Source organism: Syngnathus scovelli, chromosome 9 (assembly GCF_024217435.2).
Source record: "Syngnathus scovelli strain Florida chromosome 9, RoL_Ssco_1.2, whole genome shotgun sequence".
NCBI classification, from domain to species: domain Eukaryota; kingdom Metazoa; phylum Chordata; class Actinopteri; order Syngnathiformes; family Syngnathidae; genus Syngnathus; species Syngnathus scovelli.
The window spans coordinates 1,995,492-2,022,500 of NC_090855.1; the positions used below are offsets into that span (position 1 = coordinate 1,995,492).

General features: G+C 43.6%; 1 long non-coding RNA gene across 13 annotated transcripts in view; it reads left to right on the top strand.

Annotated features, from left to right (window-relative positions):
• LOC125975019 (uncharacterized) overlaps nt 1-27,009 on the top strand; it is a 49,381-nt gene that overhangs the window by 17,067 nt on the left and 5,305 nt on the right. For 11 of the 13 annotated variants that reach the window (XR_007483818.2, XR_011087428.1, XR_011087431.1 and 8 more), the window contains exons 6-7: nt 15,023-15,203; nt 17,791-17,868. This is a non-coding gene — a long non-coding RNA (uncharacterized lncRNA). Of the gene's footprint in view, nt 1-15,022; nt 15,280-17,790; nt 17,869-27,009 lie in introns of all 13 variants that reach the window. The other 2 variants (XR_007483819.2, XR_011087432.1) reach the window with 2 other exon arrangements.

The window sequence follows — 27,009 nt, forward strand, 5'->3', positions numbered from 1 at the left end:
AATATTTTTATTTCTTCGCTTCAATATTACTTTATAAGTGAATGTGATGTTTATACTTGAATAAATAGCCAGATAAATAAATCAATAGGCTGATAAATAAATAGGCAGATAAATAAATAAATGAATGAATAAATATAATGAATTAAATAAATATGCTCTTTTTTTCATTTATTTCATGTTTAACATTTTATTCTCTTTTTCTTTGCTGAAATTTGACTATTACTTAGTAAAGCTAAGTACGTACGTATACCTGAATTAAATTGAATCACTCATTAGACTTTTTATCTAATCCATGACTCACCCGGCCGAGCCGTTCATTCAAATCAAACATGAACTTTGGCGTGCAAGTTGTTCCACACTTGTGTCAACCGACCCACGTCAGTTCAGACATGAGCAATCGCTACCGCTTTAAGTTGACTAAAACGAGTCAAGCCATTCACTCGCTGCCATTTATTTATTTTTTTGCCTGATTGACTTCACAAAAGCGTCTCAACAAAGCTCTAAAAATACATCAACGCTCTCGCCGTGCATTAATGACAGCGCAGCACAGTACAGCGCGCCTTAATAGGATTGCGGCTCTATAGCAATTTGTCAAGGCGCGCATTTTTGGGTAGACAAATATAGTGGCGCAGAATAGTCAACAGGATTAAAGCAAGCGTCACCTAAAGAGGCTCCTCGATGTGTCGTCGATAAAAGGATTTTTCATTATTCGTGTTACCGCTCTTTATCTGCACGTCAATCTTGTTTGTCTATTCCCCCGTCTTGTTATTTTTAATGGATTTAACGCAGCGTCTGCATTTAGATGAGCCGCTCACTCGCCTCGGGTCCGCGCCGCCTCGCTAATATGTGCTGAACTCTTGCAACGCGCCGTCGTCTTCGATTAATGCGACAGGTTCGCTCATTTTTACTTGCAAAAACGACAATGGCGCTCAGCAAACTTTGGCTCGGGTTGTGAAATGACTTAAACGTAAATGTTATTTAAAACCCGAATGATCAGAATGTTTAATAGTCCAGCGTGGTGGCACTTGGGCTCCCTCTTGTGGTATGCTAAGGTTTGACTCTATTTCTGAAAGATGCAATACGGAGGCTCGACGGTGAGCCATCCCCTCCGCCGAGGCCGCCTTGGGGGAGGTAATGATGCGTGTATTGCGGTGTGCAGTGAAAGCTAAAGCAGGTCAAGTGAACATCACGGCTGTCCTGTGGGACGGGGCGGTGGACTTTATTCATTATATATTCTTCTATAAGTCCCCCGCGTAGCCAGTGGCGGGGGGGCGGAGTCCTCCCGCCTCCGGCTGCAGGTGGCGTCTGCGTTACAATATTAAAGACTTGGCACATGCCGTCAGTTCCCGTCGGACACCCCGCGTCACCCTCAGTCCAGTGTAAATAACAGGAAGTGGCAATGCATCAATTGTTAAGTGCGCCAAAAAAAAAAAAAAAATCCATGAAGTCTCCAGTCCCTGCCTGGAGTTGCTTCGAATCATCGCTGGCGCGGTGACGGGTTCATTCGGCGATTAGCAACAGGTGGCCCAACGCCACCTGGGGGGCTTGTTTCGAGCACCGACTCGCAAGTGGGACGACTCCGACGGGGATGGGCAGAGGTGACGTTTTCAATAATGCAAGAAATTCTTCGCTCACGCGTGAATCGCCAGAGCTCAAAACTCTTCCCGTCAACCTGCTCCGCCGTATCTAAAAAGCACCCAAAGTCGAGTGTAGGGAACCTGGCGACGCCACCGGCCCAACCTCTCCCGTAAACATGTCGTTTATTTCCCAAGCCTGTCGGCGTGAGGATGTTAATTTGTCGGCAAGGAGGCTGGAAAACATCTGCGGCGGCCAATAATAACGGGAAAAAAATGACAAAAAGCAGCAGTCAATGGAGGGAATGAGCCTTTTTTTTCCCCCCACTGACAAGCAGCTCATTGCTTTTCCCATCATGCATCCGATCGGTCATTGAGAAACACAAATAAGTCAAGTCGACCATCTGCTTGTTAGCGGTAAATATAAGAGTGGCTGTTTGGAAATAAACAATAAAACGAGTGTGACAGGCCGGAGAGCACCTGAACGGAAAATGTAATATTTGATGTCGTTTAAAAGCGGATTTCTGTCAAGTCCTAAACAAAGCTTGTCTTTAATTTATTACCAAGGCTCACACACACACACACACACAAGCGCAATACTCGTCTTGTCCTCATTTTCTAAATCAATAATCAGCCCAGCATGCTTCATTAGCGGTGACCAATCACAGGCGTGCTGAGGGAATCTCATCTTACAACAGGAGCCTTCGCGAAGACATAAACCATCTGCTACTTGTACAAAGGAGGGGAAGAGAGAAGAAAAAAAAATCAAATTAATCCCGTCATATCATGCATTCAGATTTTAACGCAATTAAAGATGTTCCCCGTCTAATCGTCGATACCGCCGTGATGAACTTTGCGAGGCTTGGAAAGTTTACAAGTCTTCGCGCACTCCAGCGAGCCGTTAGCGCGCGCAACGCTGGCAGCCGCCACGCTAACGCTTATTAAGCGTTCCATCACGGCGCCATTTCCCTCAATAGAGGACTCAAAACTCACAAAAAAAAAATCATTGCCAAATCATTTGCAGCCTAATTTTATCTTTTTTAATATAAGAAATAAACAGCTGCCAAATAAGCGCTTTTAAAAATGAAGGAAGAGGAATAAAATAAACATTTGGAAATCACCTTAATTAAGCTCGGGGACGGCTGACCTCCCTCAATGCTAATTTCGCTTTGAAATGTGTTGTTTTGGGAAACCCCCGAGGGCGGATATCAACGTATTCGCGACACGGAGCTACCCTTGGGCTCCTCGTACATATCAAAACAGATTTTATCTTATGCACTTATTAAAAAAAAAAAATAAAAATCCATTGTTTTCTTGTGTACCTCAAAAGAACAATATACCTTCATGTCTTGCGCTCTTAGGACTGACTACTAGATCCCGTTCGTGTCCCGCGAGGTACAAAAACTTTTTTGTTGGACCATATCTCCAAAAGTGAGATTAAAATTGGTGTCCACAACAATTTGATAGTTGTGTCCCTCAAGGTAGGATAACCAACCAAGGCCTTTGGGTGTCCTTTTTTTGTCAGCCCTGGAAAAATAAGATAAAATGCAACTTGATAGTGGAGTGTAGGTCCCCTGAAAAAAAAAAAAAATCTGCCGTAGAATCTTCAATCGTAATCAAAAGTTGATCTGCATTTTTGTAGAGCATTCAAGTCAAAAAGTTTTCAATTTGCTGTCCTTATTGTAATTATCAGTGTTGTATTACTAGTTCTGCTCTCCCTCCTCAGCTCAATTTCCATGTGCACTCATTTGTGGTCCCCCGTGAAATTCGCAAGGTACCACCCCCCCCTTTTTTTCCCCCTCCAGTACCGGCGACCCAAGCCAAGAGCGCAATGAGCTCATTGTTACGCTCCGACTGCTGCTCTCCATTTCAGAGCTATCAACAGCTGTCGATCGCCGAGATGTCCTGGACCCTGTCCATCAATCAGGGGTCTCATCATCAAGGGGGGGGGGGAGTAGGTTAGGTCCGAAGAGCAGCCACGTGTGAAGTTGATCTAAAATAATTGAGAACAAACTGAAATACTGCAAGGTAGAAAAGATGGTGAAGGTTGGTGTTTCCATTAATACGTAATTGTATTTATTTTCAATCGACTTGTTTTCTTCCTGAGTGACCACAACACGCAGATGTTTCCCTCAAGGCCCATCAATTCCTGTGTGGCACCATCCCGCCATGAAACTCCAAACAAGGGTGGGGACTCTGGGGCGGGACATTAGAAAAACAAGTCGCCAAGCGAACCCCCCACCCCTTCTCAAACCACCCACCCGGTGCCGTGGGGGTGCCCCGCATACACCCGGGGTCATCTGTATTCCGCCCGCGGTACGGCAATATTGATATTGGCAGGCAGGCGGCTGATATTGGCTATGTAATGACGCAATTAAAACCGCAGCCATTTTACTATCATTGGCAAGAATGCGCGTCCCCCCCCACCCCCCCTCTCCCGGCCCACCTCATTCTCCCTCCTCTCCAAATATGATTTGGAAGCGAGAGGCGGGAGTTTTCCGCAGAGAACTCGTAATAACTGGGATTCGTCTTGTCGCATCAGCGTCAGGTTCGCCTGCCAGTACGCTTTATTAGAGGCGAAGCGTGAACTTTCAGCAAAGATATTCGCCCCCGTAATTGGGCTTGCGACAAAAAAGGGAATACAAAGACTATGTTGGACTTTGCTAAAAAGAAAAGATCAAACTGTACGAAATGATTGAATATTTTTGTTGTTTTAGCAAATACCCTTGCACTGTAATTCACCTTGCAAAAACAAAAAAATCATTTTGCTAACTGCACTCGGGTTGAGAATCAAATCTATAACGAGGCACAAATGTTTTTCTCGCCCATTATTGAAGTCGAGCATGCGAAAGTCACGATGACGGAAAAATGCAAATGAGGGCGGGTAATATGTTTTTTTTAACGCTCAGGTTATATACCTTGCAAATAAAAGCTTTTCTTTTCCCGGCCATATGTTACTTTTTTTTTGTTGGGCAAGGGGAGGGGCGGGGTCGGGGGATGCGACGGCTTCTTGTCACTTATGTTTCTGATTAGCGGCGTGATTTATGCCAGCATCGCTCAAAATTTGCCACAGCAAACGCGAAAATGAATTGTGACTGGGCCAGATGCGAGCAATAAAAGCAGATTCCCGTCGTAATCTGGGGTACTTATCTTATAGGGAGCTAATATAACGCACCCTCCGATGTGGCAAAGTCGCGGCTTTTTTTATGTAAAAAATACTCCACCGTAAACGATGGGGAATAAATTGTGTGTTTTACGCGAGGGCGGGTGCGAGAGAAGTCGCTTGATGAATTTGGAACCATTTGGGAAGACGATTTATCAACAGGACAAACTTGGTGAAGATCATGCGGATTAGTAATTACATCACAGGTGATTTTATCACTTTGCAACCAAAAAAAAACCCCACCACCCAAAAAAAAATTTCTCCTTGAAACCCCCCCACCACCAAAAAAATAAATTCGCCTTAAAACCCCCGCCACCAAAAAAAAAAATCATTTTTTCATGACCCGCTATTAATGTTTGCTAGTCAACTCTGAGAAAACAAGCTCCCAATGTTGGAATGAAAATATTACAAATGTCATAAATTATCGGTCCCGATAAAATGGGTAAACAGATTCGAAATGTTATTATGGGTCGTTTTCTAGGTCAACAAAATTTATTAGCGGGCGAAGCAAGCCAAGTTTTAAAATATGACAAATGATTGTTTCACATCAAGCTGTTAAAGATGATTAAATATTTAGTTACATCATCTACGAGTTCTCCAATTCATGCAGTTTGGTAGTAGAGGCGTGTCAAGGAAAAAGTAGATTTCCCTTTTAATCTGATGGATATATTTTATACCAAAGTTGGTGCTTTTTTTTTTAGTTGGAAAAAAAACAACAGGGAATAAATGTAGTCCTTTTCGAGCGCGCTTGATGAATTGGGAACAATTTGGTAGGCCGACTTATCTACAAGACAAACCTGGTGGAGATCACGGGGATTAATTGCTTCAGAGGTGCGCGACGCAGCTTCCCCTCCCGTCGCCGCATCCCGCCGCCTAAACAATGATTAATCACCCTTTAAGCATCCTCGCGAGGCTGCGGGCCCCGACGCTTGCCAAACCCGGGCCGAGGCCTTATCCGCCCCGATCTGATGGCGCCGGTCGGCCGGCCAGGTGGGCTGCCAGGTAGCAAATGGAGCAACCTGTCCTCGTCGGTTATCAGATTAGGGGAAAGTGTCAGGGAGCAGACGCACAGGAGCAGCGCTGTTGTTTCTCGCTGATCCCCGACCGCCCCCGACAACATTCGTCCCTCGTCGGGCCACCCCTCCCCCTCTTCCCCACCCGGCTCAGCTGCCGCTTACTGCAAACCCATCATCCCTTTCCAGCCACATGGTCGCCTGCCAGCGTCGGACCGGATCACACGATACCAATTTGCGCGCGCCCAACTTTTTACTCAAAAATAGACCATCAGATATGCTAAATCATTTATGTGACTTCAAAACACACAATCAGCCCCATCGTTAGTTTTATAAAGTTACATAAGCTACAATTACAAGGGCACGAAATGAAATAGTAAGTCACTGTAACAGATTGAACATCAACACTGTGCTTAAATATTGGAAAATAAAAATGGTGTTTAGCTAGTGAATCGGTTTCTGCACGTAAAATAAATATTGCTCCTAAATAAATAATAAATTAACGTGCAGCGTTAAAAAAAAAAGTTTACGGCAACAATAGCGTATGTACAGTTTCAACATTAATTTTTGTGATTTTTCTACATACCACTAGAGGGAGCACACATACCAGAGAAATAAAGCAATTTCTTATTTCTCGTAGTACAGTAGTTGTCAGGAAAGGGGTTAGGTGTCGCAACACCCCCCCCCCATGTTTTTTTTCTTTCCCAACACCAACACTTTAGAGATGCTTTTTTTCCGGCCGTGTCAAATGTTATTTTTAGGCTGCGAAAAAATGCACAGCGGCCGCAAATGGCACGCAGGCCGTATTTTGGACACCATTACGTTAGACGTGTCACGGTTAAATGAGCAATTGGATCGGATGGTGTTTAAAAGATTTTTCCCGAATGCATTTTTTATTTAATTTTTTTTATTCTATCTGTGATGGACGACGGAATGGTGAACTCAAGGTCCGCATAGCTTTCACAGCCATTTCACACGTGTGCTTCATTTACTTTGCACGTATTAAAACGTAAAAAAAAAAAAAAAACAGCAACCGACAAACACGTTTCTCCCTTCAAACCTGCGACGGCGCGGCCCATAAAAGAAGTAAATGAAGGCGTAAATCACGCGGCGTATTGTAAAATGTACTGGTGTCTTCCCGCGAGCCGTAATGAAGCAGTCATTATGATTATTTTATAGGACGCAAGTTTTTAAAAAACTACAAGAATGCATTACTCTGCATAATGAACAGATGTTGCGGGCAACAAGCACATACATTATGCATAAAAAATGATTTCAATTTTGATTGTAGATGCTGATTTATTGAGACAAGTCTTGCTTACCAGCGTAATGGATTTAGGATGTGCTTTTGTTGTGTTATTTCCATAATTAATAACAGGCGGGCGGCGCATTATATATGCTTTGTATTCATAAAGATGAGAGGCTTGGAATTATGGCAGATAAAATGCAACTTTCCAAAACACAACCAAATTAATTATACATAAAACTTGAAGCCTTTCCCAGGCAAAGCAAGAAGAATGAGTCGGCTGCGCCCCACCTTTCATGTCGTCAATCTCACTCGTCGCCGATTGTCAATGGGCTGTTCCTAATATTGTGACAGGCCTAATTGCTAACAAATGGAGAAAGTGCTAGCGGTGAAACGCGGGCTGCTCCAGGTGCACCATTAACATTGTGGCGGGGAGTTACGTTGACGTTTTCATGACATCGTAGTGTGATGTCACGCCGCAAAATGTTTGCAGTTTCTAGAAAATCATATGCTAACTTCCATTAGCCATCTATGTTACCATTAGCATTTAGCTTTTCCCAACTTGCGTCCGACGAAAGATGGCTCGGTGCTATATTTTGGTGTTTAAATATACGGAGTTAAATTATTTTAACGAATAACAAACTGAAGCAAGCACACTTGGCCTCTTGTGAGATCTCGGTTCTGACGAGAACCGCTATTAGAGCTTCAAACTCCCTGCTGTTGCTGTGACTCCTAATGTTGTGACAAGTATTATTACTATAAATGGCCTAAAAAAAAAAAAGAAACGTTCCTCATAATTTTTTTGCACTCCGGCCTGGGCAACGTGACCCGGCGTCGCAGGACTCGCCCTGTAAACCTCGTCCAAGGGCTCGCTTGACTCTTCTTCCGCTGGCAGAATTAATGATTCGAAGACACGTCGTCGGTGAATAATTGATTCCCGCCCCGAGGATGGTTAGAAGCCGAGTAAAAAGACTAATAAATCATTTGTGCCGCTGCCAGTTGTCACTTTGGATTATTTCTGGCGTTGTGATAAACCGCCGCACCTGCCAGCTGCCGCCATCGGTTGTTCTTTCTCCTCAAAGTGACAACTGAAGCCAAAGTTCGACTCGCTGGACTTCAGCCGTGGTCAGCGCTCGTACATTTGAACGCCACCTCCATTTTGGAAATATGATATCGAGGTAGACCAGTAGTCGCAAAGCATGTGTTGAAATGTCAACGAGATATCAAGAAGATCAAAATTCCACGCAGTGTAATCAATAACAAGCAATCAATTATGTTGACATCTTAGTGCTTTTTCGGAAATACGTCGATCAAATCTTCCACAGCGGCTTTCCGGCATTTTCAAAACTCTTTTAGTAGGCTTGTTTTTGTTTTTTAATGACTTTCAACGACAGTCCTAATGTCTTCTTAATGCCGTCAGCGTGTGCTCATTTAAGCACATTGCTGCCATGTTTTGGTGGTGTAGCCATGCCAATACATAATTTTAAAATATTTTTTAAAAAGTCAAGTTTGATATGCAACAGCAGTATCATTTTGGATCATTTCTCAAAATATTTTGTTTCTCTGTTATGTTTTCCACTAATGTCTGCATCCAACAACCCTGCAGCTCTTCTTGAAGATTAAAAAGGAATATTGAAAGGTTAAGAAAATTTAGAAAACATTTTTTTTACAAATCTGGATAGACGTTGGGGAATTTTAGAAACTATCCAGGGGGGGTGCTACTGAGTCAATTTGGCCCAAAAATAACCCCAAAGCCTTAAATATAAATATATAGGCATAAATACTTGACAAAATTTAGTTTCAGGTCTTGTGGACAAAGAAATGCATAAGTAAATGGCGTCCCATAAAGTCAGGTTGTGGACATAAATGAAAAACACATTGTGCATGAGTCATTAATTCATTATTCATGAACGTTGATCAAATATTTAAAAACAGCCCCAAGTGGACACATAAAGTATTTTTAAGCCATTTAAAATGAAGAAGTCGTCTGTGAGAGGTGACTAAATATTTAGACTGATAGCTACTGCGCATCAATTAATGATGCTTCATTTTTTTTTTTTTTGGTGTGTGTCTCCACGGAAACCAGCCGCTGATGATTTTGACAGCCCGACAAAAAGACCACATCGTCTCTGTCAATGCGTGTGACACTTATAAGAGGAAGAAAATGACATTGACAGCATTCCTCCAGTCCTAGTCCTAAATTTAAGATTTTATTCCCTGACTAACTTTTTTGTCTCAATTGCTTCAAGCAACAATTAATCGATTTCACACGATTGCTCAATTCTTATCGATCAGATCCACCTTGATTAAACGTAAACGCGTCCGCAGAAATCAGCTTAGTGACGTCTTATTTGATTTTTTTCTCTCACTGCCGTTTTCTTCAGCTGCTTTTTATTTCAACACCATTTTGACGTTTTTGCAGTCTCGAGAGTCTCTTTGCGGCGTGAACAATGTGCACTGGGAAGAAAGTGCCTTTAAAATGTAAATAACAACCGGGTGTGCCGCTCGGGCAAGAAATCAATTTGCCTGCCGCTTACACAAATGGAAATACCCGCTATATCGCGCTGCGTCGTTCACGCCCCCACTATTTTTTTTTTTTAACATAATACAAGCAAACTGAAATGTAGCCATTTCTTGACAGCATGAGCTCGAGAGAAATGCTTTACAAAAATATGTTTTCATATTTCACTCCGTCACTACCAGCCCAGTACAAATTTATATTTGACGTCTATACTCGTTTTCCGATGGCCTCTTATACGAGCGATTTTCACTTCTAGCGAGTTTGTCGCGGCAAACTGCGAACATAATCTCTGCATCAAAGAAGGCTGGCTGGCGTTTTGAAATGACACTTGAATTCATATCGCCCGACATCTCCTAAGCGTTTCAGGACGTCCAAACTGCGAGTAGGTGGGGAACCAAAAAGGGAGCTGTCATGTCGCATTGAGAGCGAAGAGGTGTGTGGACATAGATAACACTCCCAAGGTGGCTGTGACACAGATAATTGCCTTTTAGAGTCTCCGGGAAGCCATTCATGCTCCCGGGATGAGCGTTAAGGTGTCGCATTCCGGATGTTTCCTCCTTATCGGTTCCTATCACAAGGACTGGACAACACTGCGTTTTGTTCATCACACTTGACAAACGGAGGACTCAATGCGAGTAGACTGAGATTAAAGGAAGTAACGATGATGCTCGGCACACCCGTCAGTACGGTGAGGAAAAAGCAGGCTAAATTTTAGACTCCCTAAAAGCAGGACTAAACGATGGCGCAATTTGGTCACTCTGCGGAATTCTCTGGTGTATTTGTTTCATTCATAAATACACGTTTGACAATCCCTCTGGATCATTGTAAAAAAAAAAAAAATTCATTGTCATCTTAAAAACGTTTTAATAGCGGCACAACGATTGGGGGCGTCGCGCACAAACGGTCTCCGATTGCCCGAGCGTGTATATAAAAAAAAATAAACATTATAGAATTCCTAATACGTGCACCGTGTTGTAATGTCATTATTCCGCGCATGCTTCTAATGAAGCGGCGGCGTACTGTACGACGACGTCGACATGATCTATGGAATAGATGTAATCCTAAATGAGCCATTTCATAGCTGCATAACGTGTCACATGACAATATGTGGAAATTATTTGGAATGTACGTGTGCGCGCGCATGCAGTGATCCATCCAAACTTAATTTCCACTTGTCAAATAACATGTACGACTTCAGCGCAAAGCTATTTCTCACTATATATATATATATATATATATATTGTAGAAATACAGTAATTTGTTTTTTGGTTTTTTTTGCTTTCATGCACCAAGCTGCCTGCCAGAAAAGATTTAATCGGATTCTTTATTTACGGCGGCCGTCATTATTTATGTATTTGATTATTTAGTAAATTATTTATCTATTGAATTATTAATTCCTCTTCATGACTTTCCTCCTTCCATTATTCATGATTTAATTTGAGATTATTGCATCAAGACGCTGCCTTGTTGCAGACGAGGATATTAAATCTACGTCTCGGGCACGTCTTTTTTTTTTTTTTTTTTTTTCCGTCTTTGTGTTGTGGAAGCTAAAGAAGCAGAAAAATAAGACATGATGCTGGAATGCCAATACACACAGAATTACCGTTCAGGACAAAGAGTGAAGGGCCGCTCATAAAAGGACCTTATGATGGATCCACTATTTCGACTCTGACTTCATCAAGACTTGAGAGAAGCCTTCCATTTTTTTTTTGCCATCTGCCTATCAGCGACGTCCTATCAAGAAACAATCAACAGGACCATCTGCGGTCTGCTCTCCATTTCCCGTCGTCCCTCCAAAGCAAATAATGACAAACGGGAAAAGGCAGGGTGACTAAGTCAGCCGTCCAACTGCAGAGCTCCGTCAAACACAGACACAGTGGCAGGGAAGGGAGAGGGGGAAAAAAAACTATTTGACTGTCATAATGGCATCTTTAATCTGGATTTACATGGATTAAGTCAAGTGAGTGGATCAGGACGCCTACTGATTAGCGTCAGAATTTAACTCTGTGATCAAGAGGCTTGTACAAGTTCAAAACTTTGTGTTTGGAGTATGCGAGCCAACAGGGACGCAAAGATGAATGCAAATGAAACTTGTGAGTACACTCTCGTGCCGCTTAACGATACGTAAAATTTCTTGTGGTAATTTCATTTTGTTAGAATTCATTTCAAAGGGTCAACTTGACCTTGTTTCAAATGCTAATCGCTAAATGCTAAAGCTAGGGTTTCAAAAAAAGGATAGTTAGGGTTTCAATCCTGGGTTAAGGTTTTGAATTCAGGTCAGGGTCTCAAATTAGGGTCTCAAACAGATTTGAGGGTTTTCGTTGACTCCTGAGACAGTCTTAAGAAACCGGACGATACCTGAGCCTTTTTCAAAATGGCCGCCCCCGAGATTGATTTAAAAACACTGCTTAATTCATACTAAACTAAACCATGTTTAGATGAGCGGGGCCGCCTATATCTTATTGGAAAGAACATTTTGGACTTGAGTTCTACTTTTAAAAGAAGCACAAGAGAGCGAAACGACACAATAGCCGATTGGCTCCTTTCATTAGCCGCCAGTTGCGTGGCAAGAGAGCGCCCGCGATGGTCTGAAGGCTGGACCGCCACGGCAGATAAAACAGTGAGAAAATGTGGCGGAAGACGACGAAGAGGTGGAGGAGGAGGAGGAGTAGGCCGTAATGAAGCCAGCTGGTGGGCGTCCAGACAGGCGGCGGAGGATTGATGGAGGCGGCCAGCCACGAGGGGAGGACGAGCAGGATGTATGGTGGCCAGGCGGCTGTATTGTATCAGGATCCTCCAGGAGTTGCTTCTCCTTCCAGGCAGCGGGCGGGCCTCCGGGCCCTGCCAAGCGCCGCGTCTGCTAATCGGCCAGCAATTACTAAACTAATAGACCCTACGCACGCGCCTCGGCTCACCACTGCGCCATCCGGGGGAGAGGACACTTTTTTTTTTTTTTTTTTTTCCCTCCCAGCCAGCATCGTGGTAGCTCAGTGACAACTAATAGAACCCTGGCCTGAATTCATCTAAGCTTCTAAGCATAATTTGAAAGGCTAACCCAAGCTTCAAACCCTAATTTGAAAGCCGATTCCTAGCTTCAAACCCTAATTTGAAAGTGTGAAATTTTATTTTGAGACTCTTAAGTCATTTGAAAGCCAAGACAACCTTGAGATGCGAATTTGTCATTTTACCTGTTCTTGTTTTTACAGTCATGAAAAATATTCCCAAAAATTTCAGCTGAATTTCGAGCCCCTAAATTTTGCTGCACATGCGACAATTTCTATGCATGAACAAAATCCCGACACTGCGAGATGTCTGCGGCGGCCATTTGAGGCTAAAGATGCCGAATAAGCTTAATTGAGCAAACAAATGACATTTGTCAGCAGGGCAAAGAATCAATGAGATGATTTCCCGCAGTTTATCAGATGCTCTTCGGGACATTATCTACTCAATAGCACCTTCTTTCTCATAAGGACAATCACATCTCATTAACAACGCTCTCTGTTTTCTCCAAGCCCGCGATGCCATTATGAAGGCTCATTCTGAAAGAGAAAATAAGGATTTTGTCAGACGATCGGGCTGTTCGCGTGTACACGTAATTAAACAGCCTGTTAAATTTAGTCTAATTAATGACTGTACAAATGCAAGAAGACAATAATGAAGGTAACACCTACTGTAATGATGAATATTCAAATCGCAGAGATTAAATTTGTGTATTTAGGTCTGACAGAAGTCATGTTTTATAATCTATTTTAAAACATACAAGCACAATGCGGAATTTGTTAAATAAGGATGTCTAAGATACTATTTGGTATAAAAAAAAACAGGTTGTAAGAGTCAGTTAAAAATGTGAGAAGCTGACTTTTTAAAATCGCAAGTTAGCTTAGCCTGCTAGCATGGTAATGCTTTTGAGCCTTTAGAAAGCGTTTCATCTCAAATAGATTTTTAATAAAAACAAATGTCATCTTAGATATCTCAATATCATTTAGGAAAAGAAAAACCTGTTGGAAATTCACAAATGTATACTGTTGATAATTTAGTCAGGCACCTTTGTGGCCAGCTAAAGGTCCTCACAGGGCACCATTTAGTGCTACAACAAGAGACTAATGGTGGACCATTCTGAGACATTACTCAGCTTTCTGTTTGTCTCCAGTCCAGGTATGTTAGCTCTTCACAGGAAGTATGATTTGTTAAAAAACTGCAAAAGCCTCTCAGCTGTGTTTCCAAATAGGTTTTAGTGGCTTTTGCCCATCAACACGAGCAGTCAGGCATCAAACTATTGGATCACTTTAAATGATTTTTTTTTTTCTTTTGCTCACATCATAGTTCATTATATGCTCAATTGGAAAACAAATTATTTTGGGGGTTCTGTCTTTCCATTTTCACAACGAGCCATAATCTAAACGATATTTAAACATAACAAAATGAGGTCCGAGACTGCGTCAAATGTGTCGGTGTGTGTTATCAGGACAGAACACAAAGTGAAATGTCAGGCTTGCAGATAAAAAAAAAAAAAAAAAATGTATGGATGATTTCCAACATATGTGTTTGAACGCATCTTCCTTTGGTTGTAGAGACGCTTTCAATATCTCCAGTAGTAAAACCAAAAGTGACACACACTTTTTGTATTGTCATGATAGATGACGCAGTAGTAGAAGAACCTTTCTGTCTCTTGCTAACATGAAAGCTGTGACGCTCTCGCTCTGGAGTGCTAACATCTCTATTTGCGCTCCCGGGGGAGCCCCACTTGTCGGCGAGCGCCCCCCCCCCCCCCCCCCCCCCCCCCACATCCAAAGGAAATCACCTCATTTGTTTTGTGTCAATCCACTCAAATCCACCAGTGTTGTTGTGCTGCGAGTTCCCCGAGGGGAAATGACAAGCTTTAAGCCAGGAGATATGTGTACAAAAGTATTGGGACACCTTGTGAATAAAATAACACCACACATGCTTCGGAATGATTAAAAGCCGTGTCCCAATACTTTTGTCGGCATAATAAATGAAATCACATTTTTTTGGGGGGCAGCTGTTCCATCCTTGCCTGCTGCAAATTATGTCCCCACATGACTAAACTGCATTTGTTTTTAATTATAATTCCAATCAATGATATCATTATGCAAGTGCAAAATCAAAATCAGATGACGGCAAATCTGAAATGGGATACCCCCCCTCCTCCTTTCCCCCCCATCCCTCCCATCAGAGTTGTTTGAAAAACAAAGTGAATCAAAGTTTACCCAACACTGTTGCAAGAAGTCTGGAATCAAAGTAGATGATCCTGTTGATAAATAGAAGTCTCAATTTTTTGTGGGTCTATCCTTGGCATAAGTTTTTGTAGGCTCATCGTACCAAGATATACTCGCCATAGACTGATTTGTATATATTTTTTTATTATTTTCTAATATTTTATTATTTTTTAAACATTCTTACCCGTGCACTTGGCCAACATGACTTCAAAAATCTCCACTTCAAAGTGTGCTGACTTGCCATGTCTTCCTTCTCGGTCCCTAATAGGAAGACATTGTGGAGCCCGAAAGCAGGTGCATCGACGCCCACTTTCCCCTCCCATCATCTCGCAGATGTTTCCCTTGAAAGGCGAACGGCGCGCCTCTTTCCACCTCGACCCATCCAAGTGCTCTCTTTTCTTCCCTTTGACGAACCTGGCGAGGTGAAACGACAGGAGAGCGGCGAGCAGGTAGAACGCCTCTGATGGGTGTTTGTGGAGCGGCGGCGGCGGCGGCGGCGATAACCACTCCACAAGCAAAGTGCTGGTGATGTAAAGAAGGAGAATGATTGAATAAGGCTAATTAAAGCAGTTATTTGTCAAGCGGAGCACCTGTGCCAGGGAGGGATTTTTTATTTTTTTGCGCCCCGCCATTGCGTTTAACTCCTCGCGGATGCCAATCAGCGATTAATGAGGCGACGCCGAGCCCGTGGCGCCGACAAACCGTTTACGCTGTCTCGCTCGCCTGCTTCCTCCGGACCTTCGCCTGCGGCATTAAGGCTCATTGTGTGGAAGCCACTCCTCCTTTCAATCCAAATCTTGCCAAACTTTTCCAAGTCTTCAACAAAAATTCCCCCCAAAATTTGTTCGAAATGGGCAACCCGGGAAAAAAAACCACAAAGTGTGGGTCACATCCCAAAGAGGGTGTCCATGGTGACGTATCCGTCGAACAAAAACAATCTTGACAGCAGCTATATGTTCTCCCATATATCAAAACACAATTAAGTCAACCGGCAATTAGCATGTGGAGGAAAGAGCCCGTAATTACCGCAGACGGAACGTCACGCAATGGCAAATAATGCTCGCTTGCCGATAATAACTCGCTTGTTTTCATCTGATGAGCGATAAACTTATAAATAGAAAAGTGTAACATTGACTTCTTGACTTCGGTACAAAACGAAAAAATTGTGTTGGTTTTATGGAAAACTGTTAAAAATTTCACCTAACACCGGTCGGCACCCCAAAAATGAATTTTGTTTGTTTTTCTTTGTACAGGCTACATTTTAGCGTTGCGGCTAAGTGCTCTAGTTTTCCTTCTACTCTGTGAAATTGATTCATTGAGCATTTAAAATCTATGCTACTTTAGGTCTTAGATTAGAAGACCGGATATTTAAATGTAATTAGTTTGCATTACTGATCAGCTATAAAAATATTTTATTTGTTTACTTTGTTAGAATTACTGCCGCACTTCACTTAAAGGCGTATAAAAAGGGATCATGTTGGAATGCTTTTATTCAAATTAAAAACAGACAATTTTGATACATTTTTTTTCCCCCACTTCCAGATGTATACGATCAGACGCTTAAAAAGAAGTAAATTGGAAATAATAGTAAATTAAAGACAATTTGATCTGTATTTTGATATATTTTACATCTTGTAAATCAAAACCAATTTTCTAATTAGAATTTTTTGTACCCTTAAGCTTTTTTTTATTTTTTATTTTATATATATATTTTTTTTACTGTCATTCCCTTACACCGTTTTGGCTAACAAATGCCACTTTTTTTTTTCTTTTTTCAATTATGTCAATTTACCGCCATGTTTTTTTTTTTCCCCCTCGTTCAACTAAGGCCATATTTCCTGTATTTACTCACCCGCCTGGCACCGCAATAAAACATCAGGAAGGACGCCGAAATGTTTTTTTTTTTTTTAATTTAAGCCTTAAGCTTTTGTTTGAGGAAGAATACCTTCTGTTGGCGGGATTTGCCGGCATTTCCTTCTCAATCCATCTGTTTTTTAAGGTGATGGCGGGAGGCGGCTGTTGAGGGGAGGGGGGGGACAAACAAGAGAGGAGAAGAAGAAGAGGTAGAGGAAGAAGAAGAAGAGCATGTTTGTGCGCGGCGTCATTGTGCTTGATGCAATGTAGGTCAGCATTCTGCGCGGCGCCAGATAAGACACCAGGAACAAGTGTTGAGCGCACTTACAAGCACATATCTGTCAACAGAGAACGTGACAGATCTACAAGAGCTCCTCTCTCTCTCTCACTCTTTTTCACATCCATCCTTTTTTTTGTTGTTTTTGGCCCGCCAAGTGTTTCCGTTCCCGTCGTCATTAGCATTTGAGCAAAAAAAATAAAATAAAAACGGGGGCCAGATTTGGGCCTATCTGCCGCCGCGTCGGGCCTGGCCCGGCTTGTTATCTGCGCACTACAGAGGTGCAGCTGTTGAGCAAAATGGATTTGCTGATTTTTTTTTTTTTTTTTTAAAGGGAGATGAGGGAGGGGGGGTACAAAAAGGGTGAGGGGGGGAATCAGGTATTCACAGGAACCTAAAAAGACAGTCTTGTGCGCGAGCGTTTCCAAATGTTGGCGTTAAAAAGCACTTTTTTTTTTTTAACACTTTAACCATTCCCAGGTGTCTTTAAAAACACTCTCCAATATTCAAAATGTATAAAGCATGAAGAATTCTTGAAATCATTTTGTTTTGGGCGGAGGGACAGTGTGTTCCTTGCTAATTGTTTCTGTTAACGTGACGACCAAGCATCTCGAGGTTGTCAACTTTTGCCAGCAAATTTTTTTTTCCGACTCAATTGGTATTTGTCAAGAGTGACTCACATCAAATCAAACTAATTTGTCTTTTGGGAGATTCCAGAGAGTTTGAGACTCCCTTTAGAGTTTTTTTTAAAGGAACAATATCTAAATTTTAATTTTTCAAAAATTCCCTGGTTCAAACTCCAAAGTTCCCAAATGATGAATCATTCAATCAAAGTATATAAAAGCCATACAAAGTGACTTTTCCATATTGTACCCTCTTTAAAAACCCCTTCATCCACTTTCCAGGTTCCCAAGGGTTTCTCATGGACCGACCTGATTGTCCGACGAGACTGCTGCCGCTGCTGGTGTTTGACGCAACTACTGGCAAGTGGATCTCTTTTGTTTAACACACACACACACACACACACACGTGGAGGAATCCTGGCGCAGCTCGATGACCCCCATGGGAGACGTTGGCGGGCCCCAAGCCATCAGAGAGGTTGGTTGGCTTTGCTCAAGTGTGTTTGTGTGTGTACTTGCCAGCATACGCACAAATGGGGACCTCACACACACACATACCATGTGTAAGCTAACAGGAAGCGTGCCGTCGTTTTAATTGCATCAGTCGTTAATCAATTTGATCACATGATCATAACACTTCTTAGTGTTACAAAGTATTTCAGCACTTTTATTCAGTCATGCTACTAAGTTCAGCTAGCTAACGTTGACTCGTTTACAGCAGTAATGCTAGCTTGCTAGTGATGCTAATCTCTTGAAAGGTGGCTTTCAAAATTCTATGCCGTTATGAACGGCCCTTTTTGAAAATCCCTCTCGTGCCTGTGAGTGAGGGAAATGTACAAAGCGTCTTCGTATTGTTTCCATAATAGTTTGGTGTTGAGCAACTTCTGCTCATACTTTTCGAATGCTGAGTGTTTACCCTCTTCTTCCCCCTCCTCCTCCAGCATACCTTTTTGATCTTTCTCTGCCTTGAAAGGTCATAGCGCTTAATGGCGGCTCCACAATCAAGTGTACCGCTTGTTGATTAAGACCGCAGAAAACTTTTTGTAATGTCAACTTATTTATTCTTTGTGAGTGGGCTACGTTGCGCGCGCTAGCTAGCTTTTAGCGCACCGGCGGAAGGCAATTGACAAAGCGGCGCATTGAAACGTGAGCGTAGAGGTCCGCAGGTGTCTCTTAATCGTATTCGTGTCGTCCTAGCTCGGCTGCGTGGGCGCCACACAATTAAACGATTGTGAAGACAATCCGAGCGCCCGTAAAAAGTTTACTCGTAATGCCGCCGCGTCGCTCGACCATAATTACTATTAAACTGTTTAACCCCCCCCAAAAGCAATCGCCAGCTGCTGCCATTGACGAGCAAAAAGGCCATCGATTGTGCTTTTATTCCCTTTTGTATAAAGACACTTGAATGCTACAATCAGGATCTTAATTCATAGAGTCTGAGGAAGAAGAAGCAAGACGCAAAATGCTTTCTGTTAAAACTAAAGAACTACTATTATGACATTGTTGGTATCATGATACTGTTGATATCGGGATACAGTTGCCATCATGGTGTTGTGATACTGCTTGGTGTGTTGATACTGTTTCTACGGCGACGCTCTTGTTATGGGTTCGTACTGTCGGTACGGTGACATTTGTGGTATCGTGATTGTTATTGTATCAGTGTTGGTATGGTGATACTGTTGATATTTTTGATATGATGTGATACTTTCATGATCTGACAAGTGTCAGCTCATTGCAAAGCAAGGAGCTGCTTCTTATTGTGAAGATGCCCCACAGCCAGTCCCTCAAAGTAGGCGTGATGAGTGGGGGGGGTTCTAAAACACACACACACACACACACACACACCCTTGCGATCACTCTAGTGCGCTTCGCTGGGAATCAGGAAGAAGGCGGCGCTCTGGTGCGCTATAATGACTTTCCGGAGAAACAATAAGAAATAAATACCTTGGAGCGCCTCTATTAGTCAACACTTAAGCCCCCCCTTCCGCGCCCCCATCTCGGTACCGCCTCCCCTCTTCTCAGCGCTCCTTCCTGACGCTCCTAACGAGCCTCTCGTTGGCGGATCGTCTTGGAGATGGAGTTTGAAGGGAGAGGCCCTCCTCACACACATTTGGAGTGCTCGAGTCGTGCAAACTGGAAAAACAAATAGAAAAATTAGAATGAAAGAAAAAAATATCGATATTATTGGGTAGTATGGAGTGATACTGATCGAATTTGTGATATGGTCCGGAGTCAGCCATGAACTAAATGATGAAGAATTCATCCATACGTCCACAAATTCCAGTTGGATGAGGAGGCTAAGGGTCCTGCGGGACCCCGGCGCCTCTCGCCCCTCCCTTACCCAGCCACGATTTATCCTCATATTCCAATGCCGCCGCCGCCCCCCTTCCCGTCCTGCGGGGCTCCTTGCGGGGCTCTCGCAGTAGCAGCTTGCGCACCGTGCTGCCAAAAGAATTTATTAGAGCAAATGGTGCTGTAAGCCCCGTGGAAGGCGCACCTTATGTGGAGATTTAGAAGATATTAGCAGCGTGGCGCAGGCGGGAGCACAGGTGCGCACGCTAATAGCCATTGTCTTTATTGTGTGTGTGTGTGTGTTTACATGCGGACCCAGTCTTTGAGCAAATATGTGGTTCCTCACGGGCCTGCAGAGAAAGTTGGGTCATATTGGCACGTGAAACAAAGAAAAAATGAAACGCTGAGTGAATGCTTGATTAAAAGTGGGCATGTTAGTTGGTTAATATCATAGTTGGTTGGTAAATTGATTTTTTTTTTCGTGACTCACTATTTTATTTGGCCACCATTCATTTGTAGTTTTTTTTTGCCATACTCGTAAAAGCACCTTTTAAGTCGTAATGGTTCCACCCAAATGTGTTAGCCTGGGGTCAGCTCGCCGTCCACCTAAACTCGAATCAACTCAGCTCAAGCGGCTAGAGCTGCTTTGGCGCTTAAAAAAAACGCATTAAGCAGAAAGCACCTTCCCCGCATTATGCGCTGAAATGATTCCATGGGTAACACCTGCACAACAAATTTGCCATTCAAATTTGCAAAGGCTGATCAAACAAGGGGGAAACACTGTCATTATTGGAAGGGGGAGGAAGGCTTTTTTTTTTTTTTATTTTTTTTTCCTCCTAGGGATGGGGTGCAGCGAATTAACGATTCAGCTGGAAGCAAACTTCATTTTATAGGTTTCACTCACCTCATTTCCCAAAGTGTATTTAACAAAAACAACAGCGCAAATTGCTTTGGATCCACAAAATCTCACCTGCGTGGGAAAAAGGGGAAAAAAAACAAAAACAACAATCAGCGCTTCGCTTTGATGCTAAAACTTAACTTCTTAGAAAGAAAGGAATAGAGGAAGAGGAGCACATCTGGCTCGGACGACGACAAATTGGGGCTAACCAATCCGGCCTTTTTGGGTGTAATCCAGTAATAGCTGTAATCCCCGCGCATGAATAAAGATGGCCACTCTCACCTGCAATCTCCTGGGCGGTCAATTGTTTATTGGAGGAGAGATGGTGCTTTCAATTTCAAGCGGCCTTTAATAAAAGACTCAAATTCTAAAATGAAACTTTCTACAATCAAGGCCTTAAATATACTCAAAATGAGTCCTTCAAAAACAAAGGCCATAATTATATTTTTCTGAATGACCTTAAAAAGTTCCTTAGTCAAAAAAAAATGTGAATTACCAAAGTAGAGCTCTTAAATTTTATAAAAAGGTCTCACATTTGATTTTCCAAAATCCAAACCTTATTAATCGGTAAATAAATGCATTTAAATTAATTCTACATGGTTTCCAGTTTCAAATAAAAAAAAAAGGTTCCAAAAACCTTTAAAAAAGGTCTCAAAGTGACCTCAAAGTCTTAAACTTAATTTTTCCAAAGTTACAGCCTACAAATGATATTTAATAGGGTGAAGGACTTCAATTAATTGCCTTAAAAATGATTTAATTATCTTTTAATTTCCAAAATGTTCACCAAAAAATTCCGAATGCCACCTTGCTGGTGGTCAACATTCCGAAAGCTTCACCTTATCATCCAGCTGGAGCCCCCTCCTCAAATCCCAAAGTGCTCCTCCTCTCTTAATGCCATTACGGCAAGGCGGGATAACGGGACGGCGACCCCGGAGGTGCGTTTGAGCGCAATCGTGCTTTGCGGCGTTGCTCCCAAAGCCGCGGCTTTGTGGCCATTAGTCACACGTTTTAGCGAGAAGGTGGCGGCAAAGTGCGTTGACGGGGGGGGATTACGCTCCCATCCACCATTCGCCGCGTGATTCCCGTTCAAAGAAGGACGCCGAGGAACTATTGTACTTGACGACATTAAGGCGCTTAATCTGCTATTAATATTTTAATGATCGGAAATAGGCTGCGAAGTTTGACGCCGTTTCCCCGCCACTCTGCGTTTGTTTTGTTTACACACCGGCGGATGAACGGCGAACGCGGCGGGTCCAGATTACTCTCAGCTGCGATTACACCGGCGGGGATTTGAATAATCTCACTTGAGCGTGGGGAAAGATATTTTATTTTGTAATCGTAGATTAGGTTTAATTGGGACACTGGTAATCGTGGATTAAAGCAGAGTTCGGGCCCCGATGAGTCACATTGAAGGAGGCCCAAAAGGGAACATTAACAAAAAAGTTCGTAATAGTAATCAATATATCATAAGAGTCAGAATTTTTTATTTTTTTTAACATTCTGAAGTTTTGACGAATGGCCATATTTGTACTTTTTTTTTTAACAGCAGCATTTGAGATAATCATAATATTCATACAGGTTTATAGTATTATAATTTTAAAGAAAGACCTGTACACTGTCTGATCAGTTTTTATTTTTCGAAACAAATTGTGACTTTAGGTTGTGTTGAGAATTTCCACCTGGCATTGAAACGTATCCCCCCCCCCCCCTCGGAGATAAATAGACTGCATACCATTTGTTAGTTGTCTTGTGATGAAGATCCAAGCAACAATGGCAAACTTGTGTAGGAAGTTGAGTTGCGCCGCCGCGTGCCAACGGGAGCGACTTAACTTCTCCTTGGAACCTCCTCCTCCTCCTCATCGTCGTTGCCGTGGGGAGAGGGGAGGTTCTGCCGCGGCCTGATAAGTCATCTACATGAATGGCTGCCTCTTCTCACAGGTATGTAAATAAAAACAACAAGCCCCCCCTTTTCATCCCCGCCGCCACAAAAGAGCGCGGCGAGATTAAACGGCGACGTCAATAGCCGCCTCCCTCCCTCCCTTCCGAGCGCCGCGCGCTGCCAAAAGACTAATATTAGTATCTCCGGGAAATAATCTCTCTTTTTATTGCGCAAGTTTCCCACAGAACGCCATTCACGTTTTATCAGAGGATTTAAGAAATGCGGATGAAATGCTATATAAGCTGGATCCCCTCGGGAAAGGTTCTCATTCGCCTCCTTTCCAGAGGCGAGCGAACGAGCGGCACCTTGGCGTCGAGCAAAGAGAGGAGGAGGAGGAAGAAAAAAAAGGAGAGGAGGAGGAGGAATTAATTTTTACCCTCTGGGGGGGAAAAAAAGAGAGGATGCGAAGAGCCGGGCGGGAGTCTTGCTGTGATTGGCGTTCAGTCGAGGAGCGAGCGGTAAGGGAAGCCACGCTTGTTACTAATGATTTGTTTGGCCTAACAGATGTTTAGCAGCGCTCGGCTGGCTGGAAGAGGAAAAAGTCAGCGGCAAGCAAACAGGAAGTGCAAGTAGAAAGGAAGCGGGAAAGAACCGAGGAGGAAGAACAAAGTGGGAAGGGAGATGAAAGTCAACAAGGAAGGAAGCAAGCGGAAGAACTAGAGGACAGAAGCAGGAAGTAAACAGGAAGTAGAAGAACTAGGAAGGAAGTAGAAGGGGAAAGTGTGAAGGGCAATTTAAAGAATAGATTTGTTAGACTTAAAAGTTACAAAATCACTTTCTGAAAATGAAATAAGTCCCTGGAGAAAAGTCACGCATGGGGAGAACAGTAGCTGATATTCGAACTCCCAACTGTGCGGCTAACCCACTAACAGTGGCCTCAAAAAATTCAATTGTTACTCAAGTGCCTCAGTGGTAATCTTCTCGCGGCCTTTACTGACCTTGGCTCCGATTCCCAAATTGCGATCCATCCAAAGCCGTGAGCTTTTTCCCAACTTTGTGCCGACTGTGAAGTTTTCCGCCTGAGCCGGTCGTGGATCCGCTCCCGCGTTTCATCTCAAAACCTCGTGGCTACTTGGACGCTCCTCACCGACAAATCTGCGTTCCCAATTCTCAGAGCTTAGTCGCGATGGCTACACTTCGCCACGTCGCTCTTTTTATTCTCGCGTCGACGTTCTCCCGCCTTTACGTTGACCGCTCGCCACTTTGTCTTGCGGAGATTACGGCGGCGGTGTCGGGAGCCAAGTGGCTGAGCGTCGCCCGGGCCACTCGAGCCTGAAAGCTTCAGCGCGGCAGCGGCGCGGCTCCGGCCCCGCATCCGCCATTTCGCGTCCCGGTGACTTACGGAGTTGTGGAAGAAGGTCCGCCGCTGCCAAGCTTGACTTGGAGTGCACTTTTCCGATAAACAAAAGCACATCCAGGCTTGAGCTTCTCATTTCACACTATGTGCTTTGGCTTCAGGCGACGCTTTGCCGGAGCCTCTGGCCTAGAGTCCAAAAGATGGCTCCAGTTGGCTTTCCTTAAACAAAAAAAAAACAAGTCCAAGATGCCACATGTGGAGGATTAGTCGCTATCCTTCATCCTCAAAGCTTCTCCGCTCGCCCTCCGCCTACCTCAACCTTCACTTTTTCCCCCCTGGGAAAACCTGCAACGTGGTCACCTAACTTCCACCTGCACGGTGCTCCATGAATCGGATTTCCACCTCGCATATCGAGATAAATTATCCTCAACGTTGGCAAACGTAGACACGGTATGCGAGCGCTTAGTCTACATATGGCGCTTCAATGGCAAAGTGCGTCTCGGCGCCAGATGGACAGAAAGCAGGAGAAGACAACAAACATGCGCTGGTGCTATTAGAAAAAGTGGTGGCGGGGATCTGACGGCGAGTGGCACCCGTCAAGGCCCGAGCGCCCGCACCAGAGCACCGATTAGCATTAGCTGGATAACCCCGTCGCGCACCCGCCCGTCTCTAAGCGCGCCGCCACCCGCGGAGCCTTTGCCTGTCTCGGCGAACAGATGTGCCGCCCACTCGCAACAGTTGCACGCTCCCCGCGGTGGCCTTGTGGGAGACTGCGGCCCTGAAGACGATGGCTCGCCATGTTGTTGGCGGCGGCGGCGGTGCGCATTTCCGGGATCAATATTTACCCAAAATGCTGCACCTGCTGCATGTTTGTTAGAAGTTGGCCCAAGGACACCTGCTGGAGTTTTCATTAACAAACAACAACTGCTTCTTATTATCGCTCGACTGTGCAAATCCTTCCAACGTGACCATATCATTTTTAAATATAGTTCTACCTCTTCAAAACTGAAGCCTAGTTTGAACGCATGATCTTCTTCTTGTGTTAATTTAAGCAGCTGATAATCAACACGTTAACGGGCTCGCACTAATAACGCTTAATGAAGAACTGCGTACGGAACAAAACACAGCCCACTTGGTTTATTCTCAGCTAATGCAATAGTTCATTTTAATTGCTTTTTAATGCGCCGCCTCGACGATAATGTCGCGCAACTTTCATTGATTTATTATTTTCTATCCATAATATAGTAGTCTTGATCAAATAAGATCAAACTTTATCCGTCTCACACGCGGAGACGGGCCTCTCTTTTGAAGCAGTCTGAGAAGCAGAATCTTAAAAAAAAAGAATGATCTGAGCTATTATTTGTTAATACAAAAAGGAAAACCAACATTTAAATATGGATACGTGAAGTAAAGCCAGAATAAACACGGGAGTGAGTGACGTCCCGTAATAATGTTGCTGGATGTTTTCAGCAGGCTCCATTGGAACTCACAGCTTGCCTCCAGCTCAAAAATCAACATCTCACAGAAGGACTTTGCCCCCAAATTCTCGTGTCAACACACTGAGTCAACAGCAGCTGATCTGGGAGCAGCTCGGCCGCCGTCTGGACAAAAAAAAAAAAAACGCACCAAATGCAAAAAAAATAGAATAGACGTTTTGCATTTGCCCGTCCGTCACCGTGAGGAGTTTGAGATGTCTCCTCTTACTAAACTGCTTTTGTCAGACAATCAGGAGCCAAGATGGCCGCTTGATCCACAAACATTACATACTGTATGTTTGTTCATGTATATATCGACAAGTTTTCTTTACGTCTGGAAGTACGTGTTCCCTCTAGTGGTGGGCGACGGAATTACTAAACTTTTTTTTTCCGATCAGCACTTAACCAACCCCGAAGAAAATGTCACAGGGTGTCAAGTGGGGGCACCTGCTTGGCCAGAGATGCGGGCATCCAGTCATTTGATGTAAAGCGGAGCCCCAACTCGCATGAAAATCACATTTTCAACCTTCGCCGCTAAGTGGCCGGCTCCCTTTTCGCAAGCAAGACGCTTTCAGCCCGAGGGCGAGCTGTGTCAGCCGATAGTGCGGCGGGTGGGCCGGGGCTGGGCCCGGGGGTGGCTGGGTTGGCGTGTCGGGGAGGAGGGGGGGCCGGCCAACGCCGCCGCTCTCCTGGCATTTTGGCAGCGTCAGGCGGGCAAAAGCAAGCCTAAGCTGGTTTAGGATATTCAAATGTGGCCTTACTTGGCGCCATCTTGATCGCCAGTTGGCCCCCAGAGGTGGAAAAGGGATCTGACGGAGGAGTGGAGCGTCTTTTTACCCAGCGCTGTCCCAAATCGTGTTTGCGGCTCGCTACCTACACCGCCACCGCGGCGAGCTTTGCACGTATTTGCCACATGATAGCGTCGTAGTGCCTTGAGATCAGAGTTCACTTTGATTTCTTTTTGACTTTTTTTTTTTGTTTTAAATTCCATTTTTTTAGAGCAAATTTGTTAGATGTGATTATTTTATTTAGATTTTGTTAGTTTTAGTATTTTTATTAGTTTTCTTTTTTTTCCCCCCCCATTGTGGGTTTTGTTCTATTTTTTGTGTGTGAAGTGACTGAAGTGTTGTAGTGCCACCCTGGTAGGCAGGACGTAATGTTATTCCCAAGGTTTTTATTTTGGGGGGGTGCATTGAATGAATTGACTGGTAAAACAACAACACGCTGATTATCGGGGGCGATAGGTCGCATCGTGTGACCTGACCTCGTCCCAAACACACAATGTGGACATTATGCGAGGCTCAACAAAGTCTATTGACCTCATCACAATAAAAAGTCCCTGTGGGCTGCTGATGGAATTCTGTGATAATGATAAGAAAAATCCCCCCCAAAGAAAAAAAGCTGTTAAAAGGCAAATTCATAAAGTCAAGAAACTCAGACTATCTGTGGTGGGAAAAGGGCAACAGATGGCTGATGATTAGAACGTAGGCATTCACTCACTGTAGTGGTGATTTATTTTAGAAATTAAAAGCTGTTTTTTTTCCCCCCCATGCGATTTTATTATTTTATTTTTTTTCCTACAAATGAAAACCTCTCTAAGCTA